The sequence below is a fragment of the Ixodes scapularis genome, unplaced genomic scaffold (assembly GCF_016920785.2).
Source record: "Ixodes scapularis isolate PalLabHiFi unplaced genomic scaffold, ASM1692078v2 PGA_scaffold11__112_contigs__length_91849675, whole genome shotgun sequence".
In the NCBI taxonomy this organism is placed as follows: Eukaryota; Metazoa; Arthropoda; class Arachnida; order Ixodida; family Ixodidae; genus Ixodes; species Ixodes scapularis.
The window spans coordinates 43581412-43599545 of NW_024609837.1; the positions used below are offsets into that span (position 1 = coordinate 43581412).

At 47.1% G+C, this 18134-nt stretch overlaps 1 protein-coding gene across 1 annotated transcript in view; it reads left to right on the forward strand.

Moving 5' to 3' along the window:
- Positions 1 to 694: 694 nt before the first annotated feature.
- The window catches only part of LOC8025060 (phospholipid-transporting ATPase ID), a 95117-nt gene continuing 77677 nt past the window's right edge, over positions 695 to 18134 (forward strand). Inside the window, exon 1 of the mRNA XM_029973213.4 lies at positions 695 to 954. The gene's annotated coding sequence lies outside the window, so the exon portion shown is untranslated. The remainder of the gene's footprint in view (positions 955 to 18134) is intronic.

Here is an 18134-nt window from a genome sequence, read left to right on the forward strand (position 1 = left end):
GCGCGACAAAGACGCAGTTTTTAGTGTCACGTGGGTGACCTGGAGTGGTCGGGGTGGGTTGTCGGCGTTGTCGGTGTGGTTGAGTTCCGTCTTCCAAGGCCACTTGATCTTTCAGGTTCAAAAACAAAACTTATTATTTCAATTACAACTCAATTGGTGCTGAATTAAGTGCACGGGGTTTGGCCTGGTTCGAACATAGTTCTTCACTTTTAAAAGCGGTAAGAAAGAAACGTATGAAGACAACCTCTTTAGATTGCAAATCTTTCTTCTGTTGCTAAACTAATTTGTTACTGTTTTTATTAATTTAAGTAAGAGGATGTTTAACTGCTACATTGCCCGGAACGTTATGTGGGAACTACGAAACCCACCGTCGTCTGTATCAATATCACTCATCTAGGAATAGCAGACGTTCTTGCCACTATGTTTTTGATCGGAATATTTTCATTCATTTCGCACTTGCTACGTGATTGATCTGAATTTAAATTTGACGTACGCTTGACGCGTACCACTGGCAAATATTGCCATCATCTTCGTGTCTTCATAAGTGAAGAACCAAGGCAACGAAGGCAACTAAACAATAACAACCAAACAAATCCATAAAAAAAAATTAAAAAAAAATCAGACCGCTTCAGTGCTGCCAGCTATTGGCCTTTTAGCGAACCCGCGCTCCAAATCTGGCGAAGACATACGAAATACACGAATACTCCTTTACGAGCAGTGGCTCGCCGTGTCGCCATGTCGAGTTTCGCACGAAAGAGGTTTTCGCGTGCAGTGCGGATTCTTGATACGTGTTCGCGTTCTTTATAACGGCAGCCTGCCAGTTCAAGCACCGTTTCAATCTTCACAGCGGAGTGTTTTGGACCGACAAGAAGTCTGCTGGAACCGAAAACACGCCTCGCCGAAATAGTTCTCCGTCGTGCACTACGTTCCCTTGGCAACTCGGTCTCACAACAGGTAGGAGACTTTCACCAAATTCCGGGTCATCTAATTCCCCAACTCATCGGGGCACTTGGCGACGCTATGGCGCTATCTCCCACAACCCCTAAAACGTTTAAAGTTCGGTCTCAAATCCATCGCCGGCTTGAAACATTCCCCGTAAGGAATATACACCTGCACGACCGAATCAGTCTTTACCTACCGGCATTTTGATCACTACTAGCGAGCGCGAGTGATTTGTTTTCACGCGATTCGTCGGATTGTTAGATCCTCGTCACCTCTGTCGGAGAATGTTAAGGATCGGTAGTAACTGTACTAACAAGTCGTGATACCGCTTGATTATGAACTGCTGTGAGACGTTATCCGAAGTACAAATGCTGCAACTCCCATTTTCACGCCCCCCCCCCCCCCCCCCCCCCCCCCCCCCTTAATGTTTTATTTTCCCCTATCCGTGTTTGGTTTCTTTACAAATATATATTGGCTGTTAATACAACGAATCTAGGAATCTTCGCAGAGAATAGGCGGATATCGTAGCTGGTATTTTATTTTTCCTCGTACGGAATGGACCACATTCGTGTTCTGAATCATCAATCGCGCGACGGTATGTCGTTTGAATGTACACTTTTCGATTTCGTTTCTTATTTTTGATTGAACTAAGACGAGCTGGCACTCTCTTCTTTTTCATTTTTTTCCCCCCTTGAACACTGTTTGTGTTATGTCTAGACCAAGTTGAGCAAGACCTGACTCAGTCTTTGGGTATAAAATCCTGTTTACTGCGCGCGTCCTTTTATTTCTCATGTCTCATTCAGTACTTATTTCGTCCAATATACAAGCTTGAACGCTGTAACTTTATCTCTGCAAGCAAGGGTTTGGTAGATCGGTAGCCAACGCCTTGCATCGGACCTTTATTTTTTTTCTTTGGAGCCATCCTTCTTGCGTGGGCGATACGTGCCTTTGAGCACCGCTTACGCGGGTGCCGCTTTGGTCAGTTGAAATATTCAAAGAGCGAGAGGAAATAAAAATGAAAGGGTGTATGACTGGGCATCAATAATGTATTGAATGGGCGCTCGTATGGGATGTACTTTGAATCGGGTTGTACACATGTTAGTGCCGCATTTTCTCCGAGTTGTTGCAGGTATTCGCTGCACAGGCGTTGTGGGCCACCTGTAGTCTTGAAAGGTGCTTGTGCTATTAACACGAGTTGTTGTTCACCGTTTGTAGTCTGCGTTTTTTGTTTGTTCCAGTGGCGATCGCCGTCATAATCGGCGGATCTTTCTTTTCTTTTTTTCGCTATTAGTGTAGTCACCAGAGCTCTCTTGGCGAAGTTCTTATCATTCGAATTGTTATAATTATGCTGAAAAAAAAAAAAAAAAAAACTGGCGTTTGTGCGCACATAATAAAATTTTGTTAACACATTTTAGAATTGAAAAAAAAAAACGATAAAATGATTAGGTGATTGCTTGATCGCTAACATTCAGCTGTTGTAATGTAAGCCAGCTGGTGATCGCTCATACTTAAAAAGCTGACACTGAGTTTTTTTGTTTTTTTTTTACTATTGATTTTTTAAAATTATTTTAGTTAAATGAAAAAATTAGTTACACGAGCTCATTTTTATGGTTCATAGCGCCTTTCGAATGCGATGCTTTAGTCACAAGCCATTTAGGTTCTTTTGGGCGTTTATAAAGCTTTCGGAACATCTGTCCACGTTTTTTTTTTTTTTTTCCCCTATTTTGTTTTTTACTGATGTAGTTGCCATCTGACGAATTTCCATAGAACTACTGGGAGAGGCGCTTGCTTTTCACGCAACAGGCGTGTCGTCTGTGTTCCACCTTCGAGCCGGCATGTTGACAGAGGGAACACATGGCAATGAAAGTCGTTCGAGATACAACGCGCCTATAGACCGACACGCTGTTTACAAACAAGCCCGCGTTTGCCCACACCAGGTGTGGGCACTGCGCGTGCGCAGAAACCAGATTCGCGTGAGGGGAAGCTTCTGCGCATGCGCCGTGGCGACAACAGCGCCACCGCAGAGGCGTGATGTCAGAGCCGCGTGTTGGTCTATACACAGGGATCGGTTACGTTTTCGGGATTCATCTCATTGCTTCGGTTGGCTCGCCCTATTGAGCATTTTGCAGTATTTTCAGCGCTATCCCAGCCCTGGCAGTCAGTTTTTACCTCAATAGACCCTTTGCGAAAGCCCGCGCCAACGCCTGTCCGCCATTGCTTGATAAGGTGCTCTACATTGGACACGAGTATGACGTCAGCGTTCGGTGAGGACTCGGATCCAATCACGCACCTCGTGTCCAAGCAATGGCGACTGCCAATGTTGCTCGGTGGACTTTTGAAAAGGATCCATTGTTTCAGCCACACCACGTCATTTAAAATAATGTGTGGCACAGTTTGGCCACGTTGCTTTTGCATCGTGTTTTTTTATTTTTTTTTTTATTTGTACTTTGTATTCGTGTCCTCGGCTTATATAGTCGGTTTAAACACGTGTCAGACTGAGCCGCCATAGCCGAACTTTTCTTGTCTTACCGAGATGTCGAGCCACTGGAGCGGGCGTTGACCAGTCTCCACAAGGGCTTATGCTGGGGAGAAGGACACAGTAACACTTAAAATGGCCATAACCTGTCCTGCTGTGGTAATGATGAAGTTGAGCGAACGGAATAACAGGAAGCAAAAACTGAAGGTCGGTTATGGCGGCGCCCATGCACAGCTGCAGACGCTTTCAGGCAGCTGTGCATGGGCGCCGCCATAACCGACCTTCAGTTTTTGCTTCCTCTTATTCCGTTCGCTTTTCTTCATCATTACCACAGCAGGACAGGTTATTGCCATTTTAAGTGTCACTGTGTCCTCCGCAGCATAGGGAGACTGGTCAACGCCCGCTCCAGTGGCTCGAGATCTCGGAAAGACAAGAGAAGGTCGGCTATGGCGGCTCAATATTGTTGCGTCACCAGCTGTAGCTCTCTCTTCTTCCTAACCCTTCTCCAGCAATAGTTCGTGCACATGGAGCCTTTTGACCTCAGCTCTTGCGCCATAAAGTTTCAAGCCCCAAGCAATCAATCAATCGATTTCCGGCGCACGAGAGGAAAGGATATCGTTTCCGCGAATTCTCTGTGGACAAATTCGGAGCTGGGAACTGTTCGTGCATAATTTAAAATGTTTTGGGGCGTTTAGTACATATTTCGCGCCTGCTGTTGTTGTTGTTGTTTTCTACCCAGAAAAGAATATAATTATAAAAAATAACGTATATTTCTCTCCTTTCGTTTTCTTTTATCGTGAAAATGATCGAGCCATATTCAAAAGATATCGCTCGTACAGGTAGATAAGGTTCTAGGGAAATGTCGTTTCAAAAATGTTATCTTTACGATCAACTGATTTTGGATTTTTTTAGTGTGTATTTCCCTGCGATGTACCGTAGAGGACGCTACAGGCCATCTTAGAACTCCCAGAATGCCGCGTGAGTATCACGTGACCTTCTGGATGTTTGTTGGTCTTTAGTCAGTTCTCTACTTCGTCTCACCTCAGCATGGACTACCTCGGCGGCTGCACTAGCGCTCGTGCAGCGAGTGTTACAGTCAAGGCAGTCAAGGATAGCCGCTCGCTCTTGCACAGCCTTCGCATTTCCATGCTACGTTCCTAGTAAACTCACAGCAATAAAAATACAGGGTCACTATTTTCTCTTGGGGAGGGATTCTGATCGTTACTATTATTTCTCTTTTTAGGCACTTCGTGCAATATATTTGGACAAAAGCGTCAAATATTTGGCTGTAATGCTCATTCACACTGGAAGCGGATCCGCGTTCGCAAAGCGGTTGCGAACGCGGTTGTATAAAGATCCAGCACAATTGAACTCGCACTCGATGACATCAAGTGCGCGTGACATTGTACTGGATCTTTATACAACCGCGTTCGCAACCGCTTTGCGAACGCGGATCCGCTTCCAGTGTGAATGAGCGGTAAGAGATGTAATCCGGCAGTGGTTGTTTGAAAATGCTAGGGTGCCTACGTGTCTGTCTGTCTCCGGGTGAAGACATCCATTCTTGCCCTGAATATGCCAGCGCGTGACGCACTCGCGCTCTCGGTACGTGACTTGGGCGGTAAAATGGCGTCTATGCATTAGCCAAAGCTACGCGCTCAAGCTGAGTGACACCGAATTGCGCGCGCTTCAAACTGCATAAAAAACGATTGGGCGGAAAAATGGCTGACATGTCACCACTCAAGCAAAAGCGCGCGTGTGTATGAAGGCACTCCAGAAAATGCTATAGAAAATGCCGTCTGACAGCGCCCCCTGGTGTCTGATCCAAGGCGCAGAAAGAGGGGCTTGTCACGATCTTTGATTCGATTTTTAACATAGAAAATCGGCCGCCGATATGTGTAAATTCGGTTTTTATATTATTTTTATAGGATGACTTAGAGTTGGGACGAGTGTACATTTCTGAGAGAAGAAAAAAAAATCTAAGACAAATTGCTCGGAGATTGTGTTGCCCAGGGGAAACGTTGTAGCATCACGTGACACTAAGTTGTGTGACGTCATTTTCCCCGCTAAATTCAGCGGGAAAACTGAATTTGCGTTGATGTCACACGACGTCAATTTTCTCGCTATATATTAGCGGGGAAACTGTGTGACATTAGGGAGTTTTCGTAGATCGTTTTCGCCGTCCCGCAACGCCCTCCGCAACCCGCTACGATCCCGGAACTCTACAGTCAAGGCTATCGGCGCGCAGGTGCAGTAGCGACTTCTTCGTTGCGGAGGGCTTAGCGGAGGGAGAAACGCGGTCTACGAAAACACCCTATTAGGGAGTTTTCGTAGACCGCGTTTCCCCCTCCGCTAAGCCCTCCGCAACGAAGCAGCCGCCACTGCGCCGGCGCGCCGATGGCCTTGACTGTGGAGTTCCGGCTAGCGTAACTGGTTGCGGAGAGCCGTTGCGGGACAGCGGAAACGATCTACGAAAACTCCCTATTGCGGGCCACGGCTTCGCGAAATGCGCCTTGCAACGCAAGAAGGTAGGGTGAGAGAAAGGAAGGCTGGGGAGAAGGAAACAGACGGAATGCTGTAGAGAAGAGGAGGAAACCTCCTCCTCCCTCCCGTGTTCCGCCTTCTTCCTCCTCCCCGGCCTTCCTTTCCCTAGCCCTACCTTCCTGAGTTGCAACGGACTACAGCCAAAAAAAAAAAAAAAACAACGTTTCACGTTAAAAAAAAAAAAAGAAAAGAAAAAAGCAGGCCTATCACACAAGTTAATTGTTTTGTTTTTGAGCTTTTGCGGCACACATAAATACTTTCACGCAGTTTGCGTGCCATATGGCCGCGAAGAGCTTTACGCTTCATTTAACGAGTGCTCGTTTTTGCGCCAATTAAAAGCGAGAACCGCTTCGCTCTATTTGACACGCTGTGCCGCGGCGTATTCGTGGTCTCTTTCAATCTACAGCATTCTTCCGCGCCTAAATCAAAGGGAAAACGACGCCATTCGGACTTGTTTTCACAATGTGGATAGGGATGTAGCGACCCCGCCTAGGTTCCAACTCGACCAGCTTCAGCTAAGTTCGACGAAAGTTCGACTAAAATTCTACCTTTGCGCACATGCGCGAAAAAAAAAAAAATGAAGGTGAGCTGACGCCACCTAGTGGTGGAAACATGCGGGAATGGTTGGGTATATTGTTTTTCACGTCGAAAATTACCTGAGACTGTGGTAAAAAAAAAAAAAAAAAAAGTGAAACTCAGTAGAGGAGAAAAAACTGTGGAAAAGGATCTGAAAAAACCTAACTCCTACCGCCGACGTCACAGCACCATTCTTTTGTCTCACATTTCACCGAATCTTTGCAATATAGTTTGATTCATTTGTATTCACTTGAACCCTAAGACGGTGACCCCGTTTCCGAACTAGGAACTTCGGTTTTCGAACACTACCACTTTATCAACATCCACCGATTCGCCTGCACACTCACTGTGTTTCGGTATATTGGGAGGACCCGTCAATCGGAAGAACTGCAATTTCTTCACCTTCGGCCGATGAAGAAGACCAACGGCGGTGTCTGCTGCTTTCCGGCATCGCTCGGAAAAGGCAGCGCTTCCTTTTGGGGGTGCCCACTCAAAGTCGGTCAAACTAGGTGTCATCCAAGGTTTACTCATTTCAGCGAAATAAAATCTTGTCCGCATTCGGCCACTGGAAGCATAAAGAACGCCACGACTACAGAAATCCGGATTTTCTGTGGAACGCCTCGTATCCAGTTTTTACCAGCTCACCTCCCCCGAAATGACCAGAAAGCCTCCTCTCGCACGAAGAAGGATCGTCTGCTTTCCTTACATTCACAACGCATCCCACCGCATCGGGTCTATTGCCTCCCGCTTTGACACGAGAGTTGTCTTTTCCTGCCGGTTTGAGTTGGCAAGCATGTGCAACATGGCCGACCGGAAAGAGAACAAGCCGCTATGCGAGAAGCAGCACGCCACAAGATTCCGGCCATGCGGCACAGAAAAAGTGTACTCTTTGCCCCTCAAGTGCGGAGCCGAATACATCGGACAAACGGGCCGGTGCATAAACGACCGCTTTACGAGAACATCAGAACGAAGCCACATCAAGAGCACCCAACTCATCCGATCGCAATTCATGCAAAAGGGTGCTCCGGATGCGTACCTGACCTCGCCGACACGGAGTCCGCTATGGACGAGATTACCCCGTAGAGATTGGACAGTCATGGATCCTCTGCCATTGCCCTCCCCTTCACTCGCTCTTCTTTTCGCCCTCTCGATAAGGGGTGATCTCGGGCACAGCTCGAATTCTTGTTTCCATGATGAGACGTCGTGCGTAAATGAAAGAGTGTTGTCCCATCCTCGTCGTTCGTGTTTTCATTCTTTCAATTTTAAAGTATGTACCTTTCAGTTGATATCCATCCATCCAAGCGTCGTAGAACTTCACTGAAAGGTCGAAAGTTCGTCGAACCAGTCAAACTTCAGGTTCGGCAAAAGTTCGCGGCATCCCTAGTTGTAGAAAAGACGCGTGTACGATAGGGAAGCGCCTCCCACCTCTTTCCACTTTAGAAGAGCGAATGCTGGAGAGGAGGTTGCCTCTTCTTCAGTGTCCGCTCTGCTAAAGTGGAAAGAGGTAAAGCGACAGCCTAAGCGCGGTCCTGGTGTGCGTTGATGCCGCACGGCGGCGCCACCGTCAGCGGCGCCGTACACGGCTCGGAGAAATGTAATGAAAGAATATGCTGGGCGGCCGCTGTGGCCTCTGTGTTTACGCCGTATCGTTGGTTTTTTGCTGCACCGAAAGCTTCCCTCGCCGCAATTGGCGACGTGCGCGACCGAAAGCGTCGCTGTGGTCGGCCTTCCACGATTGGCCGAACGCTGACTATGACGTCGGAAAGGGTTTATTATCGACGGAAATAAGAGGAATGAAAGAACTTTATTTTTGACGGTGTTGGCAGTGTTGCTTTGAGAGCGCAGTGATTTCAAGCTTTTACAAACACCATCAAACTTGTTGTTTGCAAGGTAATGACGTCACAAAGGGGAACCGTAGGAGAGCGCCACTAAAACATCTCGCCGCTAATAGCGCGAGCCTACTGATCTGTGCGTGAGCCCTTGCTGGTAATTACCGGTGCCACATAAACCATTTAGAAAAAAAAAAGTAGCATCTTTCGTTTATGGTGCGCGAAATCAATAAACGCTTTCTACCTGCCTACCTAACAAACGAAAGCGATAAGCTGTAGCACGGTCGCGCAATGCGGGTGGAATGGTACGTGCCGTCAGGTACCTGAGGACGGAGGTGTGACGTGATTGATTCTCATAGCCGTCATGGTTGGCGTCGTGGGACGTGCGGAAGATGTTTGAGAGCTCTCAAGATTCCCGGACAATGCCCGCAGCCGGCGGCGCTGGGTGCCAAAAGTGTATCTCCACGGAGCTCGTCTTCTTTGTGCTATCACTGGCTGAACCAGTCACGCAGATCACGGCGCGTTCACTCTGCGTGATTGGTTTAGCTGCGCCGTCACGACACTATAGCAGTCGTACGTGCACTTCATTGCTAAGCGTCTCATCTACAGCGAGGCACCAGACGCCCATTGAGGCCGTCTGGTGCTTCGCTCTAGATGAGACCCTTAGCGATTACTCTAAAGAAACAATTTTTAGTGAAAGAGTCAGTTCTCCTTTTCTTTGCAAGTTCTCCTTTTCTTATATTATATGTTTGCATAACGCTTTACGCGAAAACGGGCCAACCTCTCCTCTTTTCTCCTTCACGTCATTGGGAGGAGGAGCCAAGGAGCTAAGCGGCGCGGAGGAGAGGTGACGAAACGGTTCCTGCCCTGAGGCTGAGGTCGCTGTGACTAATGACGTTTAATTAAACCCAGAGACTGGGGTGAGGAAAAAAAAAAAGGAAATTTTTAAGTCGAAGAAAGGAGGTACAGGGGAAGACGGTCTCTGTGACGTTAGCTCCATATAGGAACCTCCATGTCACTGTGACGATAACTCCATATAGGAACCACCTTTGAGCGCGCTCCAGAAGACAATGATTTCACCCAAAATAAATATGACCTTTTTTTTTCTTCTTGTATTTAGCGAAAGATTTTTTGAAAGGCAGTAGAAGAAGGTTCAGAGTAAAGTGGAAGCTCCTCCCACCTGTTTCCACTTTAGCAGCGCGAATGCTGGCGAGGAGGTCGCCTCCTCTCCAGCGTCCGCTAAGCTAAAGTGGAAAGGGGTGGGAGGAGCTTCCACTTTACTCTGAACCTGTCACAGATTGTAGCAGAGTATAAACTGCTGACTTTGGGTTTTAATGGTCATCACGCAACTGATCACATGAGTGGGCATGCCGGCATCACTGCACTTAAGTGTCTCCAAATAACAGCGCAGGTATGGGGTTACACACATACACACGTCACCACTGGCCACACAAATTATCACACTTGGTAACACACTCACAGCAGACAAAACACTCACACAACCCTGACTCACAACTCAATCTATATCTGCCCATGAAATGACGACCATGTGCGTTCATCCCATAGTGAGAGATAAGCTGATTCTTTTCCTGATAAGGTGAGCGATGGACTGTTAACACATTTGTCGTCAGACCTGGCAATATGTTCCGCTTGCTCTATCTCGCTAGTCAGTTGGCTACCACTTCCGGTTAGCACTGTACACGTATCTAGATGTGCCTCACATCCGAAATTACCGCAATCACGGCAATGTAGACCTAAATGGCGAGAAAGATAGTGGAAGCGGAACATATTGCCAGGTATGACGATATATGTGTCAGAAGTCCATCGCTCACTTTATCAAGGAAAGAATCAGCTCATGATCGTCATTTTATGGCACGTTGAAGAAAAAGAAGCCAATATTCACGAAGGTATCGAAAAGGCGTAGAAGAAAAAGGGGTTCAAATATAGTTCGAGTTGTGAGTCAGCGCTGTGTGAGTGTTTTGTCTGCTGTGAGTGTGTTATTAAATGGTGATTATTTTTGTGGCCGGTGGTGACGTGTGTTTGTGTGTAACCCCATACTTGCGCTGTTACTTGGAGACATGGATAACCAACTCGCCCAAGCCGCCGTTTTGTGCACCTAATGGCTCCACTTACGTTTGTGCTCCTCCAAAGCTGCTCCAAAAAACTTTTTTTTTTTTCTGATACAAAAGTGCTCCATAACGAGATTTTTTCTGCCCCACAAATTGCCCCAAAACTGCCACCCCTGCAGACGGCATACTTCAGTCATTCGGTGAGCGTTCGTCATGCGTTCGTCGTCTCCAGCAGGCATCCCGAGACGTCTAGAGGACCGCAAGTTGCCGTCGCAAATATATCAGGAATAGCCGATCCTCAGCAAACTTCTGTCGCGGCAAACGTGACATCAAAGCTTCCCTTTTTTTTTTTTTTTTACATTCAACTTTTTTTTTTTTTTTTAACGATGGTTTTTGAGCGAAATCTTGTCCCACGTAATCGTCCATAGCAACGCGCCTAGCAGCGGTTTGTTTTGAGCTGGGACGTCACGCTTACAGGGTGAATTTGTGTCCTGTTTCCCTTTATGCCTTCGGTAAAATTGGCGTCCGACGAAAACGTCGTCCCTTCGCTTCGCGATGTTGTCGGGTTCGAGGTGCCCGGATGTGCCGGTCGACGTGCATCGACGGTATTGCGTATCGCTCCGCGAGCACCGCAGATGCGAACAACGCGATCGCCCTCCGTGTCGTCTGCTTCCCAGACTTTGGAAACAAATTACGTTAAAACATCGCTCGCGTTAAAAAAAAAAAAAAGAATTTATTGTAGCCGTGGGTACACAATGTTCGGTGGTCAAAGAACCTCTCAATTCGTTCTGTTTTAATGTAAGATCTATATTTCGGTAAGGCAAAGAAACCCGCTCCGGCCGAAACTCGGCGCCTGCATAGAAACAACACTTACTCTTTTTTTTTTATGTATATTTGGAAGTCGGGTGTCGTATAGTTTTCTTTTCTGACCCTGAAAGACCTCCTCCTGAAATGTACTTGATGTACATACGTATTATCTTAAGTTTTTTTGTGGGAAGTTTTTGGGAAGTTTCGTGCGGCGCGCCAGGAACCTATCTCTGGTCGGCTCCCCAATCGATTCGGATCGCCCATGGGAAGGCACGCGCTACGGGAAAGGCGCTCCCTGTGCACTGTAAAGCGATCAGTGGAATTCGTTATTACGTAGGTCTTCAAGACAGAGCTGAGAGGCAGACTCTTTAGGGACTTAGCTCTTGCGAAAAGGCTCATGTCGCATTCCGCACGAAGTTCGTTATATGTCCCCGCAGCGATTCGGGGGACTTGGTGTAGTCCGGCATTGCTTATTCATAATAGCCGATCTAAAACTTGATCAGGCAGCCAGACTTGTTGATGAGTACGCAAGAAAACGACACGTGCACGCTTAAAAAAAAAAAAAAAAAGTGCTTTGTTTTTTCAGTCAAAAGCGAAACACATGAAATACAGGAGTGTCCACAGAACTGCTTCTAAACACCATTTTTCCTGCCCTATCTGCACCAATTTAAACCATTCTTGACGCATCGAGGTCAAGATGGTCAAGAATCAGAATATCCTAAACCCATTTTCACCTCAAGAATAAGGCAAGTTTTGTGCATTGTTCATACGCGACACGAAGTAGTTCTTACGAGATCTGGTTGTCGGAGGAAAAAGCGATGCTTTCGGCGTTTGAGGCGTGAACGCCTTGATAAGATAACATATATCTAATCTAACATTCACCGACATATCTCTTAATCATCCACATAAAGGGGGAAATTAGTAATCGTCCGCGAGGCGCCGGACTTTTTTGGCCGAGGGAGGGCCTGTGCTCGTATGAATAATGTGTTCGCGCATTTTCATACTGCAGGAACGCCTTGAACCGGTTATTTTCGAAAATTGTTCATGATCGTACCGAGCGTAGGCCTCACAGTCCTCCGCTGACGGAACCACCCTAGCTCCAGACAAAATGTGGGGTGTAAATGATGAAGTGTGAAATCCGGATGGCGTCGCTAGCACTTTGCTAGCTTCAAACAAAACCAAGTGGAAAAAAGAAGAAGAGGACACAGAGGCGGGCGTACTTGCGGCTATCCGTTTAAATGCAAAAATGTTCCAAAAGCCGGGATTCATGATTAAAAACAAATACCTCCGACTTGCATAACAATATCAACATTTATCAGACGTTTCGTCTCCTATACGGGAGACATCATCAGTGCGGCCTGGGAACACCCGACTAGCTACCAGAAATCCAACGCTCCTTCTTCCTTCTCTTCTTCCTTCCTTCTTCTTCTTCCTTCCTTAGATGGAAGAAGAAGCGTTAGATTTCTGGTAGCTAGTCGGGTGTTCCCAGGCCGCACTGATGATGTCTCCCGTATAGGAGACAAAACGTCTGATAAATGTTGATATTGTTATGCAAGTCGGAGGCTATCCGTTTGGCCTTCGTTGGCATTTGGAGACTGTGTTTTGCTCGTTCCGTAGAATGCTCCGTAGAATTTTCCGGCGAAAGTGTCTTTCCAAGTTTGCAAAAAGTATTTGAGATACTAAGTACTAGATAGTGAGAAGTGTAATTAAGATAGAGTAGCAAATACTCTAGACGTAATTTATTTGCAAGATACCAAAATGCTACCAAAAGTATTTAAAATACAGCAACTTGAGTAGAGTAAGATAGGCACAAGTCTGGCCAAATCCGGCCCACACATGGCTGCGGTCTTTCCAGGAACGCCCGGCCCGCAACACAAAAAATGAGTGCACGCAAAAAAAAAAAGAAAAAGAAACGGCACAGCGACTCACACCAAACGCGCAAACGAAGATGTCAGAAGAATGAGATAAAACGCGAGTTTTCTCGCCATATTTTTATTGTACACTGTCATCCCCAGCCTTACTACTATTTGCATAGTCCCCTGTTTCATGTCTGTGTAACTGTGTTAAAAATATTTCCCGTTATCAATCCTGCTTAGCGTCCTATATATATATATATATAGTTATCATCGGATCTATCTTTTCTGTCCTATGTGAATATGCCAAAGTTCCTGGCCTTCAATTATGCCTAGCGAATTTCCTGAACCACAATTATTTTTAATGTCATAGTTAACAACATATCGAATTTAAAAATAAAGTATATGTATACCCACATTGCAAATAAAGTAAAGTATATCCACATTGATTTTTTTTTACTTTTGCTCTAGTTTACATTTTTGTATTTGAATACTTATTTGTGTTTATTTAGTATTTCCTCATATATAATTTCTTACTCATTTTCAGGCCCGTGAGCCTCCGGTAGATGCTCAATCCTGCCCCTTAGCCAACACGTTTGGAGACCTCTGCTCCAAAACATCTCAAGGGATTTCTTAGGCGGATTCGGTCATGCAGGTAATTTATAACCTCCTCCCACGAGGAAGCAGGACAGACGCTTTATTTTGGTCGGTCGACAAACTCGCTCAGAGTTTTGGAGACATCTTCTGAAGTGGTTAGGTTAACGTGTCATTTTGCGTGCAGTCGGTAATATTTTAGTTGAAATTCCCGAAGCTCGAGTAGATTCGTGATGGGATAAATTAATAGGTCCGCCTACACGATGGATGAGACGACTCGCGCGAAGTGCACCAGTTGAGCGGAAAAGAAAACATGAATAATCTATAACCCCACCTATGTCAGAAAAGTTAGGTTTTTGTGCTCCTTTCTGGAAGCACCGCTTTATAATTGGGGTTTCGTGTTTTCAAATAAATCCGGGAAAAAAAATTAAAAAAAAAATTCCGAGAAAACACTTGCCGGTACATTTTATGTCAGTTCAGATTTATTCGAAAAACTCCGAATTTCGGGGTCACAACGACAAAATAAAAATAAAAAGACGGCGTTTTACAAATAAGCTGTATAAGAGCACTGGGTCAGTTTTCCTAAAAAGATGCCACTTTAGTTTCCTTTGAAATCTGGAACTACTGACAAAACGGGTTCATCTTTAATCACATCCAGGTTCCTTCTGAACAAACGGGTCATTGTACCGGGACTTTATTTATTTTGTTTTCGAATTTTTAAAATATAAGGGCACAGTAAAATAAACTCCGAATTCCGAAGAATTGGGAATCTAAAAAAATATTTATACTCATATAAGTCTCCAATTTTCACCAAGAAATAAACCTCCGAAACACACCCTCCGAATTTCACGAGAAATAAACTCCGAAAACACGAAATTCTACCTAAAACTAACCACCAGCTGAAAATCTCCGCTTGGGCCGGGCTGTCTCTATGCGGAGCGCAGGTTTGTCTGCTTTTTGCACAGGTGTTGCGATGATGTCAGAACGCTAAACAACACTTGTTAACCTTCTAAAAAAAAGTGGGTAGATTTTGAGGCATTTAGCATTGAGGTCTACCCACTATCCTTCCAAACAAAGCCAATCAGAGCTCCGCGTCGACCTGAGGTCACCGCAACCCCTGCGCAAAAAGTAGCCGACTCGTTCTCTGCATAGATTTATGATGGTGTTACTATGAATATACAATGTGCCTACAGCGCCAAATCCTCTCCTAGCGGTGAGGGCGCAGCCTCCATGTCCGCGAGTGAGCGCACGCGCAAGGCGCCATCCACGCTTTCGCGCCGCGCCGAAAGAAGGGCGCCGTCGCGGGCGCGCCGAGACACCGGATTTGCCGAGACAGCAGAAACGGCTGTCTGTGCCGTCTTGACGGCTTTCCGCGACGATATGATGGCGGCAATCACCCCCTCCCAATAGACTTTTTCCAAATCCGACGCGCCCCATGGCGGCGAAATACCACGCAGTGCACTCTGGGAACTAGTTGGCCACTCAGTTTCGGTTTCGACTGAGTAGCTTCATCTCCTGCTATCACGCCGCGACCGAACGCGCTGCTTGCGTTTTCGACTATCCGACTTTTCACGAATGTACAATGCACTCATTTTCGAGCAACACAAGAACGAAGACCGGGGCACTTTCCTTAGTTCCCGAAACACCGGATATTGTGCGTACGTATGAAAACATAGTAAGACGTGGCTTAGTCACCTCACCCCAGTAGGGTATCTTTGAGCTCGTGTCAGTAATCCCGTCTAGTACCAGTGAACTACAACTGAAATTTGGTCACCTTGAGCCCTACACGTATTTTGTTTGCCAAACGTCCGCTTCTTGTTACTTCATTGGGCGAAAAGCAAGCCGCACCCTCACAGGAGTATCAAAGTTACTATGATGTCTTCCTCGTGTGATCAGGTATCTCACACTCAAATTTTATGCTCATAGAAGATTAAGTTTTCGCAAACGCGGAGATCGGCTAGCTACGACGGAGACCCTAACAACGTCCCCTACTCCTCGCTAAGCCTTGTTGGATGAGCTTTTACTGACGCCCAGCGGCGTAGACTTTCCCTTTTCCCGGGGGAAGGGGGGAGGGTGCTTTTCCGCGCAACTGTTTTTACACCGGCAATTATCAGTAGTTTATTTGAGGGGTTACATTTTACAGCCTATGTATATCGCCATGTGTCTGTCGCGGTGTGCGTTATTTTGTTTACATACCACTACTAGAAGTTCGGTACATGGCACGTAAACAGCGTGTCGGTAAGAATCATGACTCGGGGGGGCCCTCCCCCCCCCCCCCCGGATCTTATTAGGGGGGCACGAGCCCCAATGCCCCCCCCCCCCCCCCCCCCCCCCCCCCCCGTAGTCTACGCCTATGCTGACGCCCAAGATCTGTGCCTCAACGGTGTGTCTAAAATTATCTCGGCATACTCAGTCAGGAAGAAAGCAAACACAAAACAATATTATTGCCATTAGCAACCGTCAAATCCGCTTTGAATAATTTCGTTCGTTTGGCGCACCGCTTATAGGGGTTCATGCCCGTCCGGCGCACTTCCGACGAACGGTGCGACATTCTTCACACAAGTGCTCGACTTTTGCTCTCTTGCAACGATTTGTATGTGCGAATGTGCCTATATGATTGCAGGATAACTTTATGCGCATACGCGATGTTGAATATTAGTGAAATGCAAGCGGGTGGAGACTTCATTTCGTGCAGTGCTGCGGGGCAGTACAGATAAGAGATGAGAAGTGTGTTCAAATGGAGCTTTTCCATGGCGCCTCCGAGTTTTACCTCGCGTACTCAGGCGTATTAAGAAAAACAGTAATTGAAAAAAGTTATATTTCGTATATGGACGCACGAAACAAACTTCCTGATCAATAACACTAGTGTAAAGGCGCGAGCTCGATGTATGCATACTTATTGGTTGCTCTACAGCTTGTTGATTCGTACACACGCAAGATCCCCGAGCTTCGCAGGGTCGAGATGCCCAGCACTGGCTAGTCCACATACCTAGAAACGCTAACAGAAAGGCCCAAGTACAAAAATACAACAAGCATGCGTTAAGACAAGCTATACGTCTCGGGCTTGTGCTAAAGCTTCGAGGTCTGGCCATTTAGGTTAGTTTAGAAACCACACATGACGCTCTCGAGACCAGAAAACATGAAATAACGGCCGTTTATAGTCCACGCTCTGTGTATAATCTCTTGTCGACTTGTCGATCGAAACCGAAACCATGCCACTCTCCTCCCTGGCCAATTAGTTCCCAGAGTGCAACGCGCGCCGTATTGCATGCAGGGATTTATGGAAGTAGTCTATTCAAATCGGGGAAAAGCGTCCGCCGCTGCGCGCCTCCAGCCGTTTCGACCAACGTTGGTTGTTTGAAACCAGTGAAGACCCAGTGACTTTAGTTTCGCCTACCCAAAGCCATTCGGCGCCAATGCCAGGGGATATTCGTTGCTTTTAGGGCAGAGGGGCTTTACTACGGCCTCTTGTCGGTGTATCTCTGCGTCAAGCCGCAATCCCCCTGCTATAATACATCGTACTAAAGATGCTCTGGAGAGACACTGTTTATGAGATGCGTTTCCTCCTCCTGTGACAGCCCTGTATACTATTGGTCGTGGAAAAACTTTGCCGACATTTTCGAAGCATACGTATGTATGAAGCCAGCATGCTTCGGACATTTCTGAGGCGTGTCCGCGGATAATCCTGTCATCGTCTCTGCGGAGAAACTCCGTGTCTCTTGTATGATGTCCGAGCAGCGTGACTGCGGCGGAGTGTGAGCGGTGGTTGACGTCGTGACGTCACGCGACATCAGGACGCGGGCGGGAATGCTTTTAGCGATCGAAGATTCGAGAAGCGCCATGATCACGCTCCGGAAGTCGTTCGTCGTCGACCGGCCCCTTGCTGTCTGTCTTTCTGTCAGGAGCTGTGTGTGCACTGCGCGGGGAGGGAGGGAGGGAGGGACGGGGCGCTCACTTCCGGTCCCCGATCAAGGCGAAGAGTTCCGCCGGAAGTGTGCAGGTTCCGGTGCAGACTCCGGCCACGTGGGGCGTGGTCCCAGCGGTCGTCTGGCGTGACTTGATTTGGGACGACGGACTGGGAACGCACGGCGGCGTCCGATCTACGGGTGTTCCCGTCGTCTTCGCCGCCGCGCGTTTCATCCGCGTCGGAGCGTCAGGGCGTAGCGGTCGCCATAGTATAGACAGTTGATATCGTTTCGATACCTCCGATACCGCCGATATCGTTACCGGACAACAGTAGAGAGTTTTAGTAGATCGTTCCCATGACTCCGATAACGATATCCCGATACTTCGCCGCCGCCTCCCTTGTGCATGCATAGTATCGTTATCGGGGCTATCGGAGGTATCGGAACGATCTACTAAAACTCCCTAATAAGATGCATGCGCAACGATGGCGGTGGGGTATCGGGCATCGTGACTTTAGTCGGAACGATCTACTAAAACTCTC